The sequence below is a fragment of the Schistocerca cancellata genome, chromosome 1, assembly GCF_023864275.1.
Source record: "Schistocerca cancellata isolate TAMUIC-IGC-003103 chromosome 1, iqSchCanc2.1, whole genome shotgun sequence".
Lineage (NCBI taxonomy): Eukaryota > Metazoa > Arthropoda > Insecta > Orthoptera > Acrididae > Schistocerca > Schistocerca cancellata.
This window is the reverse complement of record NC_064626.1, coordinates 541860395-541885331: the sequence shown is the minus strand read 5'-3', so window position 1 is coordinate 541885331 and position 24937 is coordinate 541860395.

Below are 24937 nucleotides of genomic sequence, written 5' to 3'. Positions count from 1 at the left end.
CTTCTCAATGGCCTTTTCATTTCTTATGAAAAGCTTTAACATTATTAACGCTTTAAACCAACCGTCACTTCACAGAAGGAATCAACATGCTTAGCCAAGGCACAAACCGCATATTGACAACAAAATGTGAAACATTAGGCATTCTGACTGCTTACAGCGTCATATATTCACCTGGTGGCAGAAATTGGAGATATTATTTGTTCCACATACTCCACGAGTGCATCAATTAATGAACATACCAGTGACGATTCAGCGTCATGTGATATATAGAGCCCGGAACAGTGTCGGTTTAATTACAAATGGTTCAAATGGTTCTGAGCACTATGGGACTTAATATCTGAGTCCCCTAGAACTTAGAACTACTTGAACCTAACTAACCTAAGAACATCACACACATCTATGCCCGAGGCAAGATTCGAACCTGGGACCGTAGCCGTCGTGGGGTTCCAGACTGAAGCACCTAGAACCGCTCGACCACAACGGCCGGCAGTTTAATTACAACCATCTGGTATAGCATGCTTAAGATATTGCGAGTCATAACAATGCTAGTAGATTCACTATATATTCAGGTGAACAGGTATATTCCATTTACCTATGTTTGCAAATGTCGTTTGACACTATACCTCGTTGATTGATAATCATAACACATCAGTGTTGTGTTTTTTCAGCAATATGTGATTGGATCGGCGTATGTGCGCAAAAAAAAAAAAAATCCCAGTAAACTACACTGGATGTCGATCGAGAAATGTAGGATTGTCCAACATTTCACCTCACACACATCAGTGAAAAACAAGTACGGGTGCAATAGACACTTCAGACCAAAAGTTTTAACTTTGATACGGCCATTGATACATGCCCTCCCACTCACTGTCCCGATCCTTCCATTCCCCTCCTTCCTTCTCCCACTCTTGTCCACTCTCTTTGTCCTCCCCCTCACTTCTCCTTCCCTGCCATAACATCTGCTCCGCCATTCCTAAGCCAAATCCCTTCCCCCACCTCCCCTTTCTTAAACTACGCCAGCTTCTTGCAAATACCTAATCAGAGAGTTTCTAGGCAAGTACACATATTTAGCTCTTCATCAGCCACCAGCCACGTCCCTTTCTAGGAAATGGGCCAGTTACACAGTTCCTAAGCCAATACACCTATTTAGTTATCTAAATAACAGCTCGGTATAAAAATGAAACATCCAATCAGACAGCTCGTGCCACAAGAATGGGTGAGAGCACACGGCATCTTTCTCATCCGGTGGTGATGGAAACTTTGTAAATATTCGCCACGCAGGTTGGAATAGGCATCTCTGTCACTAACCTGTCAGTTAATCAGGTACGAACAAGAATAATAGATACAGATCTACAGATCATAAGAAAAACACTAGGATGTTATGCAGCACTACTACGTGTAGATTACAATTTCAGAACAGTGCAATCAGTACTTTACTGCTAATTTTAAGTCGCGTTCTATTGCACACAGAGCTGCCAACTGGACCACTAAATAACCCCATGCTACAAGCTCACTTTATCATAATGTATGAAGCATTTATTGAGTTGTGTACTGAACAGTCGATATATCAACATCACTTAACAAACATTATCAATAATCGTTATGCTTAATTCCTTTGCTGACAAATGTCTTACGTCCTTAGTTCTAAGCATTAAAAATTGTGTTTCGGTTTCTACTTGTGTTTTCAGTTGTGTATATTTTCTCTCTCACTTCTCTAAATTCCGTAGTTGTAGCACCTGATAATTTATCTTTCTTTAAACCCTTCTCTCGTTTACTGAAATACTGGACGTTGTAAATGTTATTGTTGGGGTGAGTCTATGTGTCAAACACCTAGCCACAGCTCTTTTAATAAAATCATGAATATGTGAGGTAGTTACATTAGAAATTAAACTATCTGTCTCTGTGTAACAGATTTTAAAGCTTTTTTCCTGAAATTTCTTCAGCATATACTCATAACACAAACCTACAAGTAGCGTTTAAAATTATCTCATTTAGGCATTCCTATATCTAATGCTGAGGCACTCCTTTAAGTTACTGTATGAATCACATAATTTTTGCCATATAGTGTGAAAATCAATTTCATTGGAACTTCTGACTTGATGCTGCTTAGTGATGATATTATTTTCTCTGAGCGTAGTGGTAGAACTGAATGAAGGTCAGTGGTAGTTTTTGGATACTCAGGGCGTGGTTCTACAGTGTAACCGATGTCTGAATCATGATGACTGTTCCATGCTCAGATAATACACTAGCGCACCGTCTAGTGTTCCAGACACTGGCCAGCGTTAATGACATACGTTGCTGTCCAACGTCTTTCTGGTTGGTCAGGCAGGCCAGCGTGAAGCGACGTGCAGGTCTGCTGATGCTCTTTCGCGAGACATGACGACTGACTCTCATTAAGATAACACAAGTGCATCTGCTAACGTCTCAGAGGAATTTACCTGCTGTCATAATTTTCTAGTGGCAGCTCCCAAACTCTGCCTGTAGTCCAAAATTGGCTGTTTGGTATGCGAACCCCCGTCTCTTTCGAATTAGCAAATTGCATCTTATGTGGTCATCTTTGGGCAGAAGGAATGTTTCATCCATTTTGCAATTAAATCTTTCGGTTCATTTTCTGTAGCAAACTAAAACTTCAGACAGTGACAGCTAGTTCTCTAAGTTCCTCGTCACCAGATATTACTTCATTATCGCATGAATTATTTCCTGACGTTTAGATTCTAGCAAGAAAAGTAATTACTGTACCAGTCTTTCCAAATTATTTCAGTGATCTTATTGGTGTGTGATGATGATTCGTGGAAGTCCACATTTAAAACTGTAAAATCTAGATCATTTTCGTTCTCTCCACGCCGATACATTTCCTGTATGTATTTCATCACCCGTCTTCAAATTATGAAATATGAGACAATATAAATCTCTGTATGTTGAGAAAATAATGGCACAGTTCGAGTGATATGAGCTGAATCATGAAGCAGATAATGGTATCGAAAACTAAGCATGCACTCAGAAGCAACCTCATAGACAATTTAGCTGTCATATTCAATCTTTCATAGATTAGTTCAAATGGCCCTGAGCTCTATGGGACTTAACTTCTGAGGTCATCAGTCCCCTAGAACTTAGAACTACTTAAACTTTCCAGACTGTAGCGCCTAGAACCGCTCGGCCACAATAGATTAGTGACTGCAATTTCTAATTCTACTTTACCTATTTTCATCCACTGTTATAGAGGAAGAATATTGTACTCAAGAATGAGACGAAAATGATATCTGTCGACGTCTAGGCACCCGTGAACAACGTTAGTGTATTTACAGGTGAATAAGACTTAGATAAGACATGGATGAGAATTGTAAGGATATCAGAGATCATCGTATTCAGTGTGTATATGGGTCTTTGGATTATGGGCTCTTAACATATTTGAAATATACGACAGAATTGTATAAGATAACAGACAAATTTCAATGGATTGGGTGAAAGTTGGAATAAAACATGAGACCGCCACTGGCTTTATGTTAATGTTTTTGTAAGGCCACTTGTTATCGCTTTAAACCACTAGGAAATTGATAACACTATCTGAAGGTATCTAAAAGTATATAAGATATTGAAAGTACCGAGTAGTACCGAAAAACCGCCATAAACACTGAAAAATATTAGTAATATCAAAGTGTCTACTACCATGTTCTATGTTTTAGAGGCTCTTTCTACATTCATTGCTTACAACTTTTGTCCATATTTATCACGGTGAATTTCGTTACGAATGTAGAAAATACATCTGTAGCACGAATTTACACTGTTCATAGATAACAAGATACCGCCCACGTCTGTGAATGCACTCAGGATCAGTGTTAGGTACGAGACACCGCAACGCAAATGGAGAGCGTCACCTTGAGTTCATTAAGTTGCTCCTGCCACTTAGCTTTAAGGGACCGTTGCTAGTGATATTACAAAGCAATCATCTCAGACATTCATGCTCACCTACAGAATATGAGCCACTCGCAAACCTTAAGTGAGCTACTTGGCTTGGTATGAAATTATTTGATTTAAAACACACTGTATTTCGACAGATGCTAGTGGCTTCATTTGAAGTGCATAACGATATTGCTGGCGATGTTTTTATTTAAACTTATAAATATGTTAATAATCTGACTAGTAGCTAGCTTTAGTCTAACGTGTTGTACTGAACATAGCTCTTCAACAAACCCTCGACTCGCGAATTACTAGCGCTGTGCCTTTGCAGGAAACGTTCTCCACACGTTGATTCAAGTAAGTTGGGCAAATTATGACTTGCTTGATGTGAGCATCAACAATTTCGTGAATACAGATTTTAACAAGTTTCGACTTTCCAACAAAGCTTGCTTCAAATTGCTGACTAAACAGGATGATACGTAATAAAATCAGGGTAGCCACTAGCAGGTGTAAGCCATACCAGTCCAGGGTATATGTGTCACTGAGATATTTTGTGTATACACATACACCTCTTTAGCTTCAAAGAGTAAGCCTAAGGATGTTACTACTAATATAATCAGTTCTTATATATTTCTACTAGCTTCCGAACATTTTCTTCCTGCGTTCCGTAACTACAAAACATATCCTCGAAATTCTGGAATAGTATGATAGCTCCATCTGCAAGCCGTCGCTGGAGAAGAGGAGCTGCTACAGGTAGTTTTGTGCCCTCTGATTATAAATAACGGGTAAATCGTCTGCAGAATGTGCTAAGGTCAGTGTGATACTCTTGAATGTATTTGCTTCCATTGTTCTTTTAAAAGTGAAGTGCGCACCGGTGTAACAACTAACTACGATTAGCTTAAGGTTTGAAACATTCATTTCAGGGTAGCAATTGCAACCTACGTCCTCATCTGTTTGCTGGATGTAATCAAATCTCTGTCTTCCTCTGCAACTCCGTCTAGCACCAACGAAATTGTTTGCTGAAGCCTTAATAGATGAAACTTCCTGGCAGATTAAAGCTGTGTGCTGGACCGAGACTTGAACTCGGGACCTTTGCTGCAGAGTGAAAATCTCATTCTGGAAACATCCCCCAGGCTGTGGCTAAGCCATGTCTCCGCAATATCGTTTCTTTCAGGAGCGCTAGTTCTGCAAGGTTCGCAGGAGAGCTTCTGTTAAGTTTGGAAGGTAGGAGACGAGGTACTGGCAGAAGTAAGGCTGTGAGGACGGGGCCTGAGTCGTGCTTGGGTAGCTCAGTTGCTAGAGCACTTGCCCGCGAAAGGCAAAGGTCTCGAGTTCGAGTCTCGGTCCGGCACACAGTTTTAATCTGCCAGGAAGTTTCATATCAGCGCACACTCCGCTGCAGAGTGAAAATCTCATTCTGGTCTTAATAGATGTTCTATCTTCCTGTCCTTTCTTCTTGTCAGTGTTTTCCATATATTCCTTCCCTCGACGATTCAGCGGAGAACTTGTTGATTCCTTACCTTGTCATTCCACCTAATTTTCAACGTTCTTCTGTAGCTCCATATCTGAAATGCTTATATTCTCTATTGTTCCAGTTTCCCATGACTCGCTGCCATACAATGCTGTGCTGCAAACATACATTCTTAGAAATTTCTTACTCAAATTAAGACTTATGTTTGACACTAGCAGAATTCTCTTTCCAAGGAATGTCACTTCTGCTAGCCCTAGTCTGTTTTTTATGTCCTCCTTGCTCCGTCCATCATTAGTTATCTTGCTGCCAAGGTAGGAGAATTCCTTAACCTCATCTACTTCGTCCCCCCCATGAACCATGGACCTTGCCGTTGGTGGGGAGGCTTGCGTGCCTCAGCGATACAGATGGCCGAACCGTAGGTACAACCACAACGGAGGGGTATCTGTTGAGAGGCCAGACAAACGTGTGGTTCCTGAAGAGGGGCAGCAGCCTTTTCAGTAGTTGCAAGGGCAACAGTCTGGATGATTGACTGATCTGGCCTTGTAACAATAACCAAAACGGCATTGCTGTGCTGGTACTGCGAACGGCTGAAAGCAAGGGGAAACTACGGCCGTAATTTTTTCCGAGGGCATGTAGCTTTACTGTATGATTAAATGATGATGGCGTCCTCTTGGGTAAAATATTCCGGAGGTAAAATAGTCCCCCATTCGGATCTCCGGGCGGGGACTACTCAAGAGGATGTCATTATCAGGAGAAAGAAAACTGGCGTCCTACGGATCGGAGCGTGGAATGTCAGATCCCTTAATCGGGCAGGTAGGTTAGAAAATTTAAAAAGGGAAATGGATAGGTTAAAGTTAGATATAGTGGGAATTAGTGAAGTTCGGTGGCAGGAGGAACAAGACTTCTGGTCAGGTGACTACAGGGTTATAAACACAAAGTCAAATAGGGGTAATGCAGGAGTAGGTTTAATAATGAATAGGAAAATAGGAATGCGGGTAAGCTACTACAAACAGCATAGTGAACGCATTATTGTGGCCAAGATAGACACGAAGCCCACGCCTACTACAGTAGTACAAGTTTATATGCCAACTAGCTCTGCAGATGACGAAGAAATTGAAGAAATGTATGATGATATAAAAGAAATTATTCAGATAGTGAAGGGTGACGAAAATTTAATAGTCATGGGTGACTGGAATTCGAGAGTAGGAAAAGGGAGAGAAGGAAACGTAGTAGGTGAATATGGATTGGGGCTAAGAAATGAAAGAGGAAGCCGCCTGGTAGAATTTTGCACAGAGCACAACTTAATCATAGCTAACACTTGGTTTAAGAATCATGATAGAAGGTTGTATACATGGAAGAACCCTGGAGATACTAAAAAGTATCAGATAGATTATGTAATGGTAAGACAGAGATTTAGGAACCAGGTTTTAAATTGTAAGACATTTCCAGGGGCAGATGTGGACTCTGACCACAATCTATTGGTTATGACCTGTAGATTAAAACTGAAGAAACTATAAAAAGGTGGGAATTTAAGGAGATGGGACCTGGATAAACTGAAAGAACCAGAGGTTGTACAGAGTTTTAGGGAGAGCATAAGGGAACAATTGACAGGAATGGGGGAAAGAAATACAGTAGAAGAAGAATGGGTAGCTTTGAGGGATGAAGTAGTGAAGGCAGCAGAGGATCAAGTAGGTAAAAAGACCAGGGCTCTTAGAAATCCTTGGGTAACAGAAGAAATATTGAATTTACTTGATGAAAGGAGGAAATATAAAAATGCCGTTAATGAAGCAGGGAAGAAGGAATACAAACGTCTCAAAAATGAGATCGACAGGAAGTGCAAAATGGCTAAGCAGGGATGGCTAGAGGACAAATGTAAGGATGTAGAGGCTTATCTCACTAGGGGTAAGATAGATACTGCCTACAGGAAAATTAAAGAGACCTTTGGAGATAAGAGAACCACTTGTATGAACATCAAGAGCTCAGATGGAAACCCAGTTCTGAGCAAAGAAGGGAAAGGAGAAAGGTGGAAGGAGTATATAAAGGGTCTATACAAGGGCGATGTACTTGAGGACAATATTATGGAAATGGAAGAGGATGTAGAAGAAGATGAAATGGGAGATACGATACTGCGTGAAGAGTTTGACAGAGCACTGAAAGACCTGAGTCAAAACAAGGCCCCCGGAGTAGACAACATTCCATTGGAACTACTGACGGCCTTGGGAGAGCCAGTCCTGACAAAACTCTACCATCTGGTGAACAAGATGTATGAAACAGGCGAAAAACCCTCAGACTTCAAGAAGAATATAATAATTCCAATCCCAAAGAAAGCAGGTGTTGACAGATGTGAAAATTACCGAACAATCAGTTTTATAAGCCACAGCTGCAAAATACTAACACGAATTCTTTACAGACGAATGGAAAAACTAGTAGAAGCCGACCTCGGGGAAGATCAGTTTGGATTCCGTAGAAATACTGGAACACGTGAGGCAACACTGACCTTACGACTTATCTTAGAAGAAAGATTAAGGAAAGGCAAACGTACGTTTCTAGCATTTGTAGACTTAGAGAAAGCTTTTGACAATGTTGACTGGAATACTCTCTTTCAAATTCTAAAGGTGGCAGGGGTAAAATACAGGTAGCGAAAGGCTATTTACAATTTGTACAGAAACCAAATGGCAGTTATAAGAGTCGAGGGACATGAAAGAGAAGCAGTGGTTGGGAAGGGAGTAAGACAGGGTTGTAGCCTCTCCCCGATGTTATTCAATCTGTATATTGAGCAAGCAGTAAAGGAAACAAAAGAAAAATTCGGAGTAGGTATTAAAATCCATGGAGAAGAAATAAAAACCTTGAGGTTTGCCGATGACATTGTAATTCTGTCAGAGACAGCAAAGGACTTGGAAGAGCAGTTGAATGGAATGGATAGCGTCTTGAAAGGAGGATATAAGATGAAAATCAACAAAAGCAAAACGAGGATAATGGAATGTAGTCGAATTAAGTCGGGTGATGCTGAGGGAATTAGATTAGGAAATGAGACACTTAAAGTAGTAAAGGAGTTTTGCTATTTGGGGAGCAAAATAACTGATGATGCTCGAAGTAGAGAGGATATAAAATGTAGACTGGCACTGGCAAGGAAAGCATTTCTGAAGAAGAGAAATTTGTTAACATCGAGTATAGATTTAAGTGTCAGGAAGTCATTTCTGAAAGTATTTGTATGGAGTGTAGCCATGTATGGAAGTGAAACATGGACGGTAAATAGTTTGGACAAGAAGAGAATAGAAGCCTTCGAAATGTGGTGCTACAGAAGAATGCTGAAGATTAGATGCGTAGATCACATAACTAATGAGGAAGTATTGAATAGGATTGGGGAGAAGAGAAGTTTGTGGCACAACTTGACCAGAAGAAGGGATCGGTTGGTAGGACATATTCTGAGGCATCAAGGGATCACCAATTTAGTATTGGAGGGCAGCGTGGAGGGTAAAAATCGTAGGGGGAGACCAAGAGATGAATACACTAAGCAGATTCAGAAGGATGTAGGTTGCAGTAGGTACTGGGAGATGAAGAAGCTTGCACAGGATAGAGTAGCATGGAGAGCTGCATCAAACCAGTCTCAGGACTGAAGACCACAACAACAACAACAACAACATCTACTTCGTGATCACCCCTTATGATTTAAGATTCCCGCTGTTTCATTTTTGTTATTTCTCATTACTTCGTTCTTTCTTCGATTTAGTCTCAATTCATAGTTTGTGCACAATAAAATGTTTATTACATTCAACGGGTGCTGTAATTCTTCTTCTTTTCGCTGAGGATAGGAATCTCATCAACGAATTTTAACACTGATATCCTACCATCTTGAATTTTAATCCCGCTCTTGAACCTTTATTTTATTTTCGTCATTGCTACTTCGTCGTATAGATTGAACATTAGGGCTGAGAGACTACATCGCTGTCAAACACCCTTTTTAATCTGTGCACTTCGTTGTTGGTCTTCCACTCTTATTGTAACCATTTGGTTCTTCTACTTGCTGTATATTACTCTTCTTTACCAATAACTCAACCCCAGTTTCCTCAGTATTTTGAACATATGACACCTTCTACATTCTCGGACGGTTTTTCCATGTCGATAAATAATAAGAACGTGTCTTGATATTTCTTCAATCACGCTTCCATTATCAGTCGCAACATCAGAACTGCCTCTCTGGTCCCTTTACATTTCCTAAAGCCAAACTGATCGTCATCTGACAGATTCCCAATTTTCTGTATAATATTTTTGTCAGCAGCTTGGATCCATGGGCTGTTAAGATAACTGTGCGGTAATTCACGCACTTGTCGGCTCTTGCATCTTCTGAATTTTGTGAATGGTATTACCGTCATTGCTTTTAATTTCACTGAAGTTTGTTTTGACTTTTCTGTATGCTGAGTCAGTTGGTCCGACTATCATACATCTCTTCACATTTTTCATGTGGCCATTTCGCCTTAGCTTCCCTGCCCTCCTTATTTATTTCATTTCTAAGTGACATATTTTTGTGTTCTTGAATTTCCCTGAACATTTTGGTACTTCATTGTTACCCACGGTTTCTCCGAAGTTAGCTTCCTTGTACCTACGTTTTTCCCTATAACTTCTGTGATTGCCTTTTTTAGGAATGTCCATTCTTCTTCAACCGAACTGGCTCCTGAGATATTCATTCGCGCAGTATCTACATTGCAAAAATTGGCAATTGACCCCAAATAACTAAAATTTGATGTCATCCACATGACTGCCAAAGGGGATCAGTTAAACTTAGGGTAGGATAAATCAATCAAATACAAAGGCCGTAAATTCAACTATATATCTAGGAACTACAATTACGAATAACTTAATTGGGAAAGAACACATAGAAAATGCCGCGGGGAAGGAAAAGCAATGACTGCGTGTTATTGGCAGGACATTCAGAAAATGTAACACATCTACTAAACAGACTGTCTACATTAAGGTTGCCCGTCTTCTTTTAGAATACTGCTGCGCGGTGTGGGATCCTTGCCAGATAGGATTGACGGAGCACTTCGATAAAGTTCAAGGAAGGCCAGTATTATCGCGAAATAGGGTAGAGTGCGTCACTGAAATGATACAGGACTCGGGGTGGACTTCATTAAAACAAAGGCGTTTTTCGTTGCAGCGGAATCTTCCCATGAAATTTCAATCACCAACTTGCTCCTACAAATGCGGAAATATTTTGATCACGCCGATCTACATAGGGGGGAACGATCGTCACAATGAAATGAGGAAAATCAGATCTCGCACGCAAAAATATTGGTATTCGTTTTTCCCGCACGCAGTTCGAGATTAGAATAGTAAAAAATTATCGTGAAGGTGGATCGATTAACGGTCTGCTAGCCACTTAAATATGTATTGTAGAGTATCCATGTAGAAATAGATGTAGATGTAGACATAGCGTCGGATAACTTCAAGCGTTTGTCGTCATTTATTATTATTTCTGTATCCCACTTCTTCGTGTATTGTTTCTTCCTGATTAGTATCTTAAAATTCAGTCTACTCTTTGTCATTACGAGACTGTGTATTGTCTCTGTCCCTAGGTACGCCTTATAATCCAATATCTGATTTCGGTATTTCTGCCTGACCTTGCTGTAATGTAACTGAAGTCTTTCTTTATGCCTGGACCTTTTCCGAGTATACCTCCTCCTTTTGTGATTGTATAACAGAGTATTCGCTATTAACAACTGAACTTTATTGCAGAACTCACCCTACTGCCAAACCCATATCCTCCTTAACTATTTTTTCTACTCGTTCCCCTACAACCGCATTGCAGTGCTCTATGGCTACTAGACTTTCGTATCCTTTTAAGTAGTGAATTACCCTTTACGTAACCTCATATACCTTCTCTGTCCCTTCACCTTGTGCTTGCGCCCTCGGCATGTGTAGCTGAACTGTTGTTGGTGGTGTTGATTTTCTCCCAATACTAATGGGAACAAACCTGTTCACAGTAACTCACTCTCTGCCCTACCTTCCTATTTATAACGAAACCTGCTCTCGTTAATTAGGAGACTTTATTTCATTTCAACTTTGCTGCTGGGTGCGCTTCCTGTAAGTACAGTCTTCTTAAGACGGAAGAAGCGTCAAACACCTGTCTGTATATAGCGTAAACATCGTTCAGTACGTCATCGTACTTTAACTATATCTCTAACATATTTTCTAAGACCGAAATTGGAGACCCTCCCATGATTCGCCTAAAAGAACATGGAACCCTCGTAATAACTACATGGGAACACTCATAATCACTACACTCCAACTGGACGGTGAATGAGACCAAACGTTGTTAATACGCTATGCAGGTTCTATGCGAGTCTGTCTCACCTCACTGTGCCGCAAGCCAGCGCACTACAATTAAGCTAAACGAACAGATCTCATCGTTAATGCACAGGCAATTCAGGCAATATTTGATGTGCGTGTGGTTATAATTAAATTTTAATCCCCACAATAGAGGATAATATTCGTTAACTGCGTAGCATACATATATGTTCCAGGTTACTAACCTTGCTGAATTTGACGAACATATGCACCCACGAACCCTGTAAATGTACTAGAGATACCTTTACACAGTTGTTCGCCTCACTTTTTGAACGGTGCATCATGGAATGTTCAGCTGCCGTGACACTGCACCAACATTGTTTGAAGATCGCACACTGCCGCCAGCTTTGTCAGCAATGCTGACTGATGCCTGTGTTCCAGCTCTACGTGTCCTTGCCAGTAGCGACGCCTAACTGAAAGTCATGACACTAACACTACTGACAATGCAGTTCCTGCAGCGCAAGGTCTGAGCGTCAGTCCTGTAAAGATGCGTTCTCATACGATGAATAGTTTTCCATTTTCAATGGATCAAGTAGCGAGAGTTTAGCTATGAATATCCTGTATTCAAAATGACTCTGAGTACTATGGGACTCAACATCTGACGTCACCAGTCCCCTAGTACTTAGAACTACTTAAACCTAACTAACCTAAGGATATCACACACATCCATGCCCGAGGTAGGAATCGAACCTGCGACCGTAGCGGTCGCGCGGTTCCACACTGAAGCACGTAGAACTGCTCGGCCACACCGGCCGGCTCCTTTATTTCTTGACATATATAGTGACAACCATCTATGTCCCAAGTCAACGTGTAGTAACCGCTAACAAACGGCAGGTGGCAACCATTGAAGCCTGTGTCAGAGGAGGAACACAGCAGATACAGCGCAGCCGTTTTCGCAATGCGGAAAGGTAGTGATTTTTCTGACGTCCAGAGGGGCATGATCAATGGCTTTTGGACCTAGGCCTGGGACCACTTCCTCAACGGGTAAGTTCGTAAACTTTCGCAAGCCCCCATGGTTAAAGTATACCCTGCATTGCAAAGTGACGGTATCCGAAACTGTTGTCGACGCATCTGTGATGCACCACGGTCCATAGACGGTAGGGGTAAACGACGACTGCGGAGATGTGTAGGGGCGAATAGACGTGCAACTGTTGAGTAACTGACTGCACAGGTGAAACACGAAGCTGCTTACAGTGCGAACGCTCCTGCGTGTGGTCCTCCGCCGCAAGCGCCTGGTTCATACAGCCACGCTGACTGCGGTTCATCGGCAACGAAGGTGGAATTTACACGCCAGTAGCGCTACTTTACGTGCACTGACTGGTGACTGCTGGCCTTTCCAAACGATTTAGACGTAAAACGTCTGAAAGCAAACGCCAAGCAACAATAGTCGAAAGTGTCCAAGACGAAGGCTGGAGATGTACGGTCTGTGGAATGATTTCGCGACACTCTCTAAGTGATCTCGTCGTTCCGGAAGGCACAATGGATCAACGTGAGTATGCATGTATTGTGTGGGACCATGTCCACCATTAAACGCGCGTTTGCCTTTCCTCCGCACGATGGCATCTATCCGGAGGACATTGCAACGTGTTAGACACAGCTCGTAGTGTACGTCAGTGATTGGAAGAGTACCGCGGTAAGTTTACTGTATTCCCCCGGCCACAGAGAGCCCCTGGATTTAAACCCGACCGAGAGTGTTTGGAACCATCTTGTTCGCGCCAAGATACACAACCAAGAAACAGTTGGCCACGGCACTGGAGTCGCCATGACTCCACATCCCTGTTGGTACTTTCCAGAACCTCCATGACTCTCTTCCTGCAAGTCTCGCAGCGGTACTCGCTGCAAAAGGTGGTTGTAGCGGCTCTTAACAGGTGGTCGCATTAAAGTGACTGGACAGTGCAGAATTTAGGTGTACTTCAGATACACAGTTTACTTTTTTTGTATAACCCGTAATTTACATTTAAATGTAGCCAGTAGATGTTCAAATCAGTTGTGTCAACATCATCATCATCATCATCATTTAAGACTGATTATGCCTTTCAGCGTTCAGTCTGGAGCGTAGCCCCCTTAAAAAATTCCTCCACGATCTCCTATTCAGTGCTAACATTGGTGCCTCTTCTGAAGTTAAACCTATTACTTCAAAATCATTCTTAACCAAATCCAGGTACCTTCTCCTTGGTCTGCCCCGACTCCTCCTACCCTCTACTGCTGAACCCATGAGTCTCTTGGGTAACCTTGCTTCTCCCATACGTGTAACATGACCCCACCATCTAAGCCTGTTCGCCCTGACTGCTACATCTATGGAGCTCATTCCCAGTTTTTCTTTGATTTCCTCATTGTGGACACCCTCCTGCCATTGTTCCCATCCACTAGTACATGCAATCATCCTAGCTACTTTCATATCCGTAACCTCAACCTTGTTGATAAGGTAACCTGAATCCACCCAGCTTTCGCTCCCATACAACCAAGTTGGTCGAAAGATTGAACGGTGCACAGATAACTTAGTCTTGGTACTGACTTCCTTCTTGCAGAAGAGAGTAGATCGTAGCTGAGCGCTCACTGCATTAGCTTTGCTACACCTCGCTTCCAGTTCTTTCACTATGTTGCCATCCTGTGAGAATATGCATCCTAAGTACTTGAAACCGTCCACCTGCTCTAACTTAGTTCCTCCTATTTGGCACTCAATCCGTTTATATTTCTTTCCCACTGACATTACTTTCGTTTTGGAGATGCTAATCTTCATACCATAATCCTTACATTTCTGATCTAGCTCTGAAACATTACTTTGCAAACTTTCAATCGAATCTGCCACCACAACTAAGTCATCCGCATATGCAAGACTGCTTATTTTGTGTTCACATATCTTAATCTCACCCAGCCAATCTATTGTTTTCAACATCTGCTCCATAAATACTATGAACAACAGTGGAGACAGGTTGCAGCCTTGTCTTACCCCTGAAACTACTCTGAACCATGAACTCAATTTACCGTCAACTCTAACTGCTGCCTGACTATCCATGTAAAGACCTTTAATTGCTTGCAGAAGTTTGCTTCCTATTCCATAATCTTGTAGAACAGACAATAACTTCCTCCTAGGAACCCGGTCATATGCCTTTTCTAGATCTATAAAGCATAGATACAATTCCCTGTTCCACTCATAACACTTCTCCATTATTTGCCGTAAGCTAAAGATCTGGTCCTGACAACCTCTAAGAGGCCTAAACCCACACTGATTTTCATTCAATTGGTCCTCAACTATTACTAGCACTTTCCTTTCAACAATACCTGAGAAGATTTTACCCACAACGATGATTAAAGAGATACCTCTGTAGTTGTTACAATCTGTTCTGTTTCCATGTTTAAAGATTGGTGTGATTACTGCTTATGTCCAGTCTGATGGAACCTGTCTCGACTCCCAGGCCATTTCAATTATCCTGTGTAGCCATTTAAGACCTGACATTCCACTGTATTTGATGAGTTCCGACTTAATTTCATCCACCCCAGCCGCTTTATTGCACTGCAATCTATTGACCATTTTTTCCACTTCCTCAAATGTGATCCTATTTCCATCATCATTCCTATCCCATTCTACCTCGACATCTGAAACATTACTGATCGCATTTTCACCTACATTGAGCAACTCTTCAAAATATTCCCTCCATCTGCCCAAGGCATCCACAGGATTCACCAGCTGTTTTCCTGACCTGTCCAAAATACTTGTCATTTCCTTCTTACCTCCCTTTCGAAGACTGCTAATTACACTCCAGAATGGTTTTCCAGCAGCTTGACCCACAGTCTCCAACCTGTTTCCAAAGTCTTCCCACGATTTCTTCTTGGATGCTGCAATTATCTGTTTGCCTTTGTTTCTTTCTTCAACATAACTTTCTCTGTCTACCTGGGTTCTGGTATGTAGCCATTTTTGATACGCCTTCCTTTTCCTTTTACAGGCTGTCTTGACTGTATCATTCCACCAAGCTGTTTGCTTCATCCTACTTTTACACACTACTGTTCCAAGACATTCTTTAGCCACTTCTAGTACTGTGTCCCTGTACCTTGTCCATTCCTTTTCCGATGACTGTAATTGACTACATCAACTAACTGGTACCTTTCTGAGATCGCTGTTATGTACTTGTGCCTGATTTCCTTAACCTGAAGTTTCTCCACTCTTATCCTCCTATATATGGACCTGACATCCTGCACTTTCGGCCTCACAATCCCAATTTCACTGCAGATTAAATAATGATCAGTATCATCAAAGAATCTCCTGAATACACGTGTGTCCCTCGCAGTCGTCCTGAATTCCTGATCTGTTATTATATAGTCAATGACAGATCTGGTTCCCCTGCCTTCCCAAGTATACCGGTGAATGTTCTTATGTTTAAAAAAGGAGTTTGTGATTACTAAGCCCATACTGGCACAGAAATCCAAGAGTTGTTTCCCGTTCCTGTTGGCCTCCATATCCTCTCCAAATTCACCCATAACCTTTTCATACCCTTCTGTTCGATTTCCAATCCTGGCGTTAAAATCACCCATGAGCAGAACACTGTCCTTGTCCTTTACTCTAACAACTACATCACTGAGTGCCTCATAAAAACTATCCATCTTATCTTGATCTGTCCCTTCACAATGCGAATATACTGGCACAATCCTAATTTTCTTGCTAGACACTGTCAAATCTATCCACATCAGTCGTTCGTTTACATACCTTATTGCAACTACGCTGGATTCCATTTCTCTCCTGATGTAAAGCCCTACACCCCATTGTGCTATTCCTGCTTTGACTCCTGACAGGTAGACCTTGTATTCTCCCACTTCCTCTTCTTTCTCACCCCTTACCCGAATGTCACTAACAGCTAAAACGTCCAGCCCCATCTTACTTGCAGCCTCTGCCAGCTCTACCTTCTTCCCAGAGTAGCCCCCATTGATATTAATAGCTCCCCATCTCATTACCATTTGTTTGCCAAGTCGTATCTTAGGAGTCCCTGGTTTGTCAGTTAGAGGTGGGACTCCGTCACCTCCAAAGGTCCGAGGCATTTTGCTCTGATTGTTGCCAGCATCATATTTAAAGTACCAGGGAAGCAGGTTGCTAGCCTTACTTGCCCCGAGTCCCATTGGGTATTACCCCTAACGGTTGAGGGATTAACCGGTGGATTTGGTAATCTTTGCCGTATGAGCACAAAGGTGACGACGACTCAGAATATGTCCGAGATGCCCTGCCTTATTCCAAAGTAACTGGTATCCTGACTGTCGGGACCACTTACTTGGCCACTCATACGTTGCCCATGGTTCATGAACTAGGACATGACTACGGGAACCCACACCATGAACCACATCAGTTGTGTTACAATAGAAAATAAAAAACATATCATCGACGTAATATAACGGGTAGTAAAATAAAAGCAACGTTTTCATAATAAGATGTTGTTTGTTGTGGTCTTCAGTCCTGAGACTGGTTTGATGCAGCTCTCCATGCTACTCTATCCTGTGCAAGCTTCTTCATCTCCCAGTACCTACTGCAACCTACATCCTTCTGAATCTGCTTAGTGTATTCATCTCTTGGTCTCCCCCTACGATTTTTACCCTCCACGCTGCCCTCCAATACTAAATTGGTGATCCCTTGATGCCTCAGAACATGTCCTACCAACCGATCCCTTCTTCTGGTCAAGTTGTGCCACAAACTTCTCTTCTCCCCAATCCTATTCAATATTTCCTCATTAGTTATGTGGTCTACCCATCTAATCTTCAGCATTCTTCTGTAGCACCACATTTCGAAAGCTTCTATTCTCTTCTTGTCCAAACTATTTACCGTCCATGTTTCACTTCCATACATGGCTACACTCCATACAAATACTTTCAGAAATGACTTCCTGACACTTAAATCTATACTCGATGTTAACAAATTTCTCTTCTTCAGAAACGCTTTCCTTGCCATTGCTAGTCTACTTTTTATATCCTCTCTACTTCAACCATCATCAGTTATTTTGCTCCCCAAATAGCAAAACTCCTTTACTACTTTAAGTGTCTCAATTCCTAATCTAATACCCTCAACATCACCCGACTTAATTCGACTACATTCCATTATCCTCGTTTTGCTTTTGTTGATGTTCATCTTATATCCTCCCTTCAAGACACCATCCATTCCGTTCAACTGCTCTTCCAAGTCCTTTGCTGTCTCTGACAGAATTACAATGTCATCGGCGAACCTCAACGTTTTTATTTCTTCTCCCTGGATTTTAATACCTACTCCGAATTTCTCTTTTGTTTCCCTTACTGCTTGTTCAATATACAGATTGAATAACATCGGGGAGAGGCTACAACCCTGTCTTACTCCCTTCCCAACCACTGCTTCCCTTTCATGTCCCTCGACTCTTATAACTGCCATCTGGTTTCTGTACAAATTGTAAATAGCCTTTCGCTCCCTGTATTTTACCCCTGCCACCTTTAGAATTTGAAAGAGAGTATTCCAGTCAACATTGTCAAAAGCTTTCTCTAAGTCTACAAATGCTAGAAATGTAGATTTGCCTTTCCTTAATCTTTCCTCTAAGATAAGTCGTAAGGTCAGTATTGCTTCACGTGTTCCAGTATTTCTACGGAATCCAAACTGATCTTCCCCGAGATCAGTTTCTACTAGTTTTTCCATTCGCCTGTAAAGAATTCGTGTTAGTATTTTGCATCTGTGGCTTATTAAACTGATTGTTCGATAATTTTCACATCTGTCAACACCTGCTTTCTTTGGGATTGGAATTATTATATTCTTCTTGAAGTCTGAGGGTATTTCGCTTATTTCATACATCCTGCTCACCAGATGGTAGAGTTTTGTCAGGACTGGCTCTCCCAAGGCCGTCAGTAGTTCCAATGAAATGTTGTCTACTCCGGGGGCCTTGTTTCGACTCAGGTCTTTCAGTGCTCTGTCAAAGTCTTCACGCAGTATCGTATCTCCCATTTCATCTTCATCTACATCCTCTTCCATTTCCATAATATTGTCCTCAAGTGTATCGCCCTTGTATAGACCCTCTATATACTCCTTCCACCTTTCTGCTTTCCCTTCTTTGCTTAGAACTGGGTTTCCGTCTGAGCTCTTGATGTTCATACAGGTGGTTCTCTTATCTCCAAAGGTCTCTTTAATTTTCCTGTAGGCAGTATCTATCTTACCCCTAGTGAGAGAAGCCTCTACATCCCTACATTTGTCCTCTAGCCATGCCTGCTTAGCCATTTTGCACTTCCTGTCGATCTCATTTTTGAGACGTTTGTATTCCTTTTTGCCTGCTTCATTTACTGCATTTTTATATTTTCTCCTTTCATCAATTAAATTCAATATTTCTTCTGTTACCTAAGGATTTCTACTAGCCCTCGTCTTTTTACCTACTTGATCCTCTGCTGCCTTCACTACTTCATCCCTCAAAGCTACCCAATCTTCTTCTACTGTATTTCTTTCCCCCATTCCTGTCAATTGTTCCCTTATGCTCTCCCTGAAACTCTGTACAACCTCTGGTTCTTTCAGTTTATCCAGGTCCCATCTACTTAAATTCCCACCTTTTTGCAGTTTCTTCAGTTTTAATCTACAGGTCATAACCAATAGATTGTGGTCAGAGTCCACATCTGCCCCTGGAAATGTCTTACAATTTAAAACCTGGTTCCTAAATCTCTGTCTTACCATTATATAATCTATCTGATAATAAGATAGACTACTATAATTATCGTAGCGGCTATATTTTACCTTTCAGCGCTACTCTCATTAACGTTGCTGTTGTTAGGCGGCTGTTTGGTGACACGTGTTTCAAAAAGTGCTTAATACCGGCAAAAATGTATGAAGATTGTTAGCCAAAGTATTATAATTACCAGGCTAAGAGCATGAAGGTATACTTTACGATGCAGTATAGTGGCGACTGTTCGTGGGATTGATTCGGCAGTACGTTCGTGCATTTCCCGATTACACAGTACCATGTGTCTACGCCCAGGTCATCAAATTTCAGTATTTGAGGACCAGTGGTTTGTGGGCATGGCGTTGGCTCCTGATAGCTTCCTTGACGTGTTCCGTCGAGTTCAGGCCAGGAGAAATTGGTGGGCAGTATGTTAATGTGAATTCATTATCATGTTCTTGAAAATGATGGTCGGTAAGATGTTTTTAAGACATTCCCTGAGTGATCTCGTCATTCTGGAAAGCACTGACGCAAGCATCCATGTGTTTTCTGATTCCATCTCCACCACCAAATGCGGTTTGCTCTTCCTCCGCACTTCTGGCTTTGTGACAAGGACAGTTATACTGTTGGAATCTGCCGTCACAGTTGGTTAAGACATCAAGCAGAAATGGTTACAAGTGGTCAACATTAATGCTCACGTATCTCACAGCCGTGTTGCCTTCGATTAGTGATGGAAGCGCAGGTGAATATACCCTAGCCCAGTCCTATAACACTGTCCTCTTAGGTCTGCATCCGTGCCGCAGTGCATTTTTCGAGCAGCCGCTCTCCTGGGTGACGGCGAATCTGGACACGACTGTCGACTTGGTATAAAAACAACAGAGAGTCTTCCGACAAGGCGACAAGTTTCCATTGACTCACAGTCCAATGTTGATGATTCCGTACCCACAGCAATGGAATTTGAAAATATCATTGGCGCCAGGTGGGTACACATGTTCAAACAATGAGAGTCGAATTATGCACTTCGAAACCTTTGTGCCCGCACCACCGTTATGCTCTGTCATCGGGTGTGATGCAGATCGCTCCCTATCCTTTACAGTGCGTGGAAGACTCTGATTTAGATGTTCTGAGATGTGTGGACGTCACCTCCTTAGCGCCTACTTGTGGTTTCAGCGTCCTTCAAACATTTTCCAAAGACGTTCTCACAACAGTAGCATGTGCAAACTCTATCTGCTTTGCCGTTCCCGAGATGTTGGTTTCCAGGCGTCCATCCATAGGAATTTACCTTTTGTCAACTATTAAACGAAACAATACTCCTGTATATTTTTTTCCAGAAAGATGACAATAATATTTAAATTTTGGACTCTGTTTCTGCCCTGAGATTTTGCATATGTAACAGGGTAATGAGGCATCTGATTCTAAAGTTATGAGAGCTTTCGCCTGGAGGAAAGAATTTCAGAAAACACATTTGGTCTCATGTGGTAGGTGGATGTGGATGTCGTAATATGAAGTCGTGCTGTTGTGCTGCTCGTGTGGACAATGAGCAGCTGATAGCTAAAAGAAGAGGTATGACACACTCATTCGATGACAATCGCAATATGCTTGTCAAGATCGTATAACACCCGAGCTGCCGGAAACTGAGAGAGTACTTAGTTAAGGCTAGCGTCCAGAGAGGGCCCCACAAGGCAAAGACTACTTACATTTCCGCCATACGCCAGACAAAGTTCCCAAGAAGAAAGTTAAAGACAGTTCGGTGCTGGAGCACTTTTAACTACGGCACGGACCATTCCGACCTTGTGTTTTCGTCTGTAATGACCTCGATGTCGACGGGACGTTAAAATCTAATCTTCATTCCTTCCTTTTCTTAATTTGCATTTCATTTTGATTAATTCATAGTTACTATTTCCCGAATGCTCCATGGCATATTTCAATGAATCAGTGAAACTTGTATCGTAGTTTGTTTATTCTCACTCGCGTTAATTCGAAACTTACTTCACCTCTCCACTGTACGCAGCGTGAGCCTCTGGTTTTGGATTTCACATTAAAAATCCTTGTCTCTCTGCGACAACGCAAAACAAATAACATCGACTGATTGTAGGCATTCCTCGTTTGGAAATTCTCTTTTAGCTTACCAATAGTACCTAGGACCACTAAAAATAGTTTTAGTGATATCTAATCTTTCTGGCTGAATTAAGTTTTACAATCATAAAGGAGCCTAATGGAACTGAAGCACTGAAGTACGTATTCTTCTGTACACCAACATAGATTAATGAGTGCCTTGTTTCTCAAGAGCTATTTGCACAGTTTTTTTAAAACTTAGACAAAAGTTTTCTAAAATCTATGAATCCAAGACGAAGTGGTATGTATTTCGTAAATTGCGGATAACTATTTTTGATTGCAATATGATTCGCACTTCCTTTGCAGTGATTAATACAAGTGATGAAGACTGTGATACTGTTCATTCGTATTCGTTGTAGTATTCACAGCGAATTATTATAAATATCAGAGGCTAAACACTCAGTTTATATTCCTGGAACAAACCTCATTTGTTCCAGTGATCATTTACTTCCATAACAGCTAACAGCACTGTAGCTACAATAGTGTCGGAAAGGACCTGCTATGAGTCTCTGTCTCGCTATCCAAGCTGAAACGATGACGTTCTGACATTGTTGACAGTACCACTACTTTCTAGTCCATATAAATATTGCAAGAAAAATTGCTAAACAACATTAACATGTGTCAATCTATCTGTCTGTGAGTAAATATCGAGTCTTCCTACACTGTCTGTCCATCTTAACATACTCCCGCTCCTGGGCTAGGAATGAATATTAAGTCCGGTCCATGCGAGATTATCCGGAATAGGACTCTAAAATAACTCCCCAATGATGTGCGATGGTTGATTAAAATGATGGTCCTGACAAATAAACTGCATCTCACCTGAAAGTGTTAGGTGATCTTGTTCACTACACGCGAAAACAATCCAAATTCAGCAATCACATTGGAATACACTATCACTTCAGCACTCCAGACTACAGATCATAAAGATTACAAACTGATATTTTTGAGAACATTTCCAGTGCTGAATATCAGTGGCCTTGTTAATTATTTTAAAACTGTATAACAGCAGTCCTGACCACAGTTAAACATTTATGGGCAGTCAAAACGAAACCATCTTCAGACCCTATTACACGACAATAGCAGCCGGCGGCGGTCAACGGAGTAAGCATGGCGGATCCACAAAGTCAACTACATGAGCAGCTGACGTTCGTAGATATGCGATATCTGCTCTGTTCACCATCTCCTCCTACTATTATGGCATAATATGCTCACATTATGACAGAAGCCGGTTACCATTGCCTACAGATGTTGTATTGCCGTCAAGACTAATTTAATTCAATTTTATGACTACAAACGCTCTAACGAATTGTTTCATTTATTTGATGTGTCTCGCCAGGCAGGTTGGACTTGTGGTAGTTTACTTTTAATCTTCAAACTACATGGTGACTATTTTGTACGGTATGTTGCATCACTGCTTTGTACGCCACGCTATGAAACGCCTGTTACCGTTGCATATACTGTTCTCACTACAATACGTGCTGTGCAACTACAAATCACACAGTTATTACCAAAGGAACAGGCGATTTTTCTTCTTAATTACTGTCATTTCGCGACATTATGACTATTGACCTTACTCACTCACGATGAATTTTTTAACTGCATACTATCGTAGTCTAGTTGGCGCATCATACGTATGCGTGTCAGTGCATGACTACAGTTGACGATCGTATCAATGCACGTTCACAGTTTTTTACGATTTGAAACGTCTGGAAACCAGTCATCGTGCTTTAATTGTATGCTGAAAATTCCGGTACAAGCATTAAATGTTTCCTTCACATTGAAAAATTTTTATTTCATAAATATTTTAAAGTTATTCTAGACCCAGCATTAATCCAACAAGAGACTGGCCTGGCGCAATATACGCTGTTACGGCAGTCGATTAGAATTACGTGAACAAGACTGGCTGTATATTATTTTAAGTTGTGTTTCATGATCTGCAGCAGGGGTGCCCCGACGTTCTTTGGGTAAGAGTGTTGTCGCCCATTTATCGTTTCCCACGCATCCGGATGTCAGGAAATTCTACCTACCCCACCCTTTCTGGATACTAAGTAACTCGTTACAGTTAACAGCTTTCTGCAATATGTTTTTGCGAACATTAGCACAAAGGGAAATCCCCACTTGTAGTTTCACTCGTCCGCTCACCAATAGTAATCGATAAAATCATCCGTATTCGTAAAGTACACGAGGATGAAAATTATGTGCTGTAGATTGCCATAGGCGAACTGCTCCAAACATCTAAGTTATTGATTCTTAACGTCTTCTAATCATGTAAATGATACGACATTGCTTTCAGTTTTGTTTAGGAATCTGGGCAGACGACTAAAAGGAGTCGAAGTAAACCTTGTCCCTAATTTTAAGTACAGGGAAGACTGACCTGAAATTCTCCGGGCTTCCAAATATTTATAATGCCGATTACTTTCCTCGACAGAAGGAAATTGACATTGCACATCATGTACATCTATAGATATAAGCAAGACGACACCCTTCGCCGTTATCTCTACTACGTTCAGTGCTGTCACTAATCTGTAGTACATAGCCTATTGTTAGTACCCTTTACTATAACTACTTTCCACTGGTTTATATATTGCCCGATTACCTAATCCTGTATGCGTTAGTGTTCGACCAACGTTCCCTTTGTCCTCAAGAAGAAGAGTTACTCTTCCTGTCTAACCTGAAACGAACTGTCCACTTAATTTTGAACCTTAGTCTGTGGAAAATATTTCAGTTATTTGAGGTTTATTCCAGTAAGCGCTCAGTAGTTTGTACAATCCAGTGTTGGTCCCATTCGCGCCGTTGTGTCCTGCTAGATAAATCGAATATAATAAGCTGCATATGTCCACTATGTTGAGTTGTTCTCCTAAGCGTTCTTTCACTATTCCGGATTTCCAGCTCACCGTTACAAGATTGGTCATCTTCAGATAGCCCCAACAATATTATTTAAAGGCAGTGACTTATCTGCAATTGGCTTTTCGGAACAGGTGGCTCGTATAAGTGCAGCCATTTCAAATGCTGAAATACTTTGTATATTGGTGGTTTTGCATCTCAAATAACTGCTGGCGGGTATTTCCTGGTGACTTATAATGTGCACGAACTATCTGCAAAAACGTCAGTTGAAGTATGTGTTTTTCCTGCTGTTAAAATCTAAATATAAATGGTATGAATGAACTGGGAAAGTTCGTATAGTTGCACACCTATTCGACGAAGGTTACGTGAGGAAGTAGCTATACAGGGTAAGGCTGGTGGTTTTCGTAATAAATTTACTCTTCCTTGGAAAAGAGGTGCAATAAATTAATTCTCATCGTTTAATTAAGTACAATGCAGGGATAACTCTATATGTTTGATCTCGATGTACACTCCTGGAAATGGAAAACAGAACACATTGACACCGGTGTGTCAGACCCACCATACTTGCTCCGGACACTGCGAGAGGGCTGTACAAGCAATGATCACACGCACGGCACAGCGGACACAC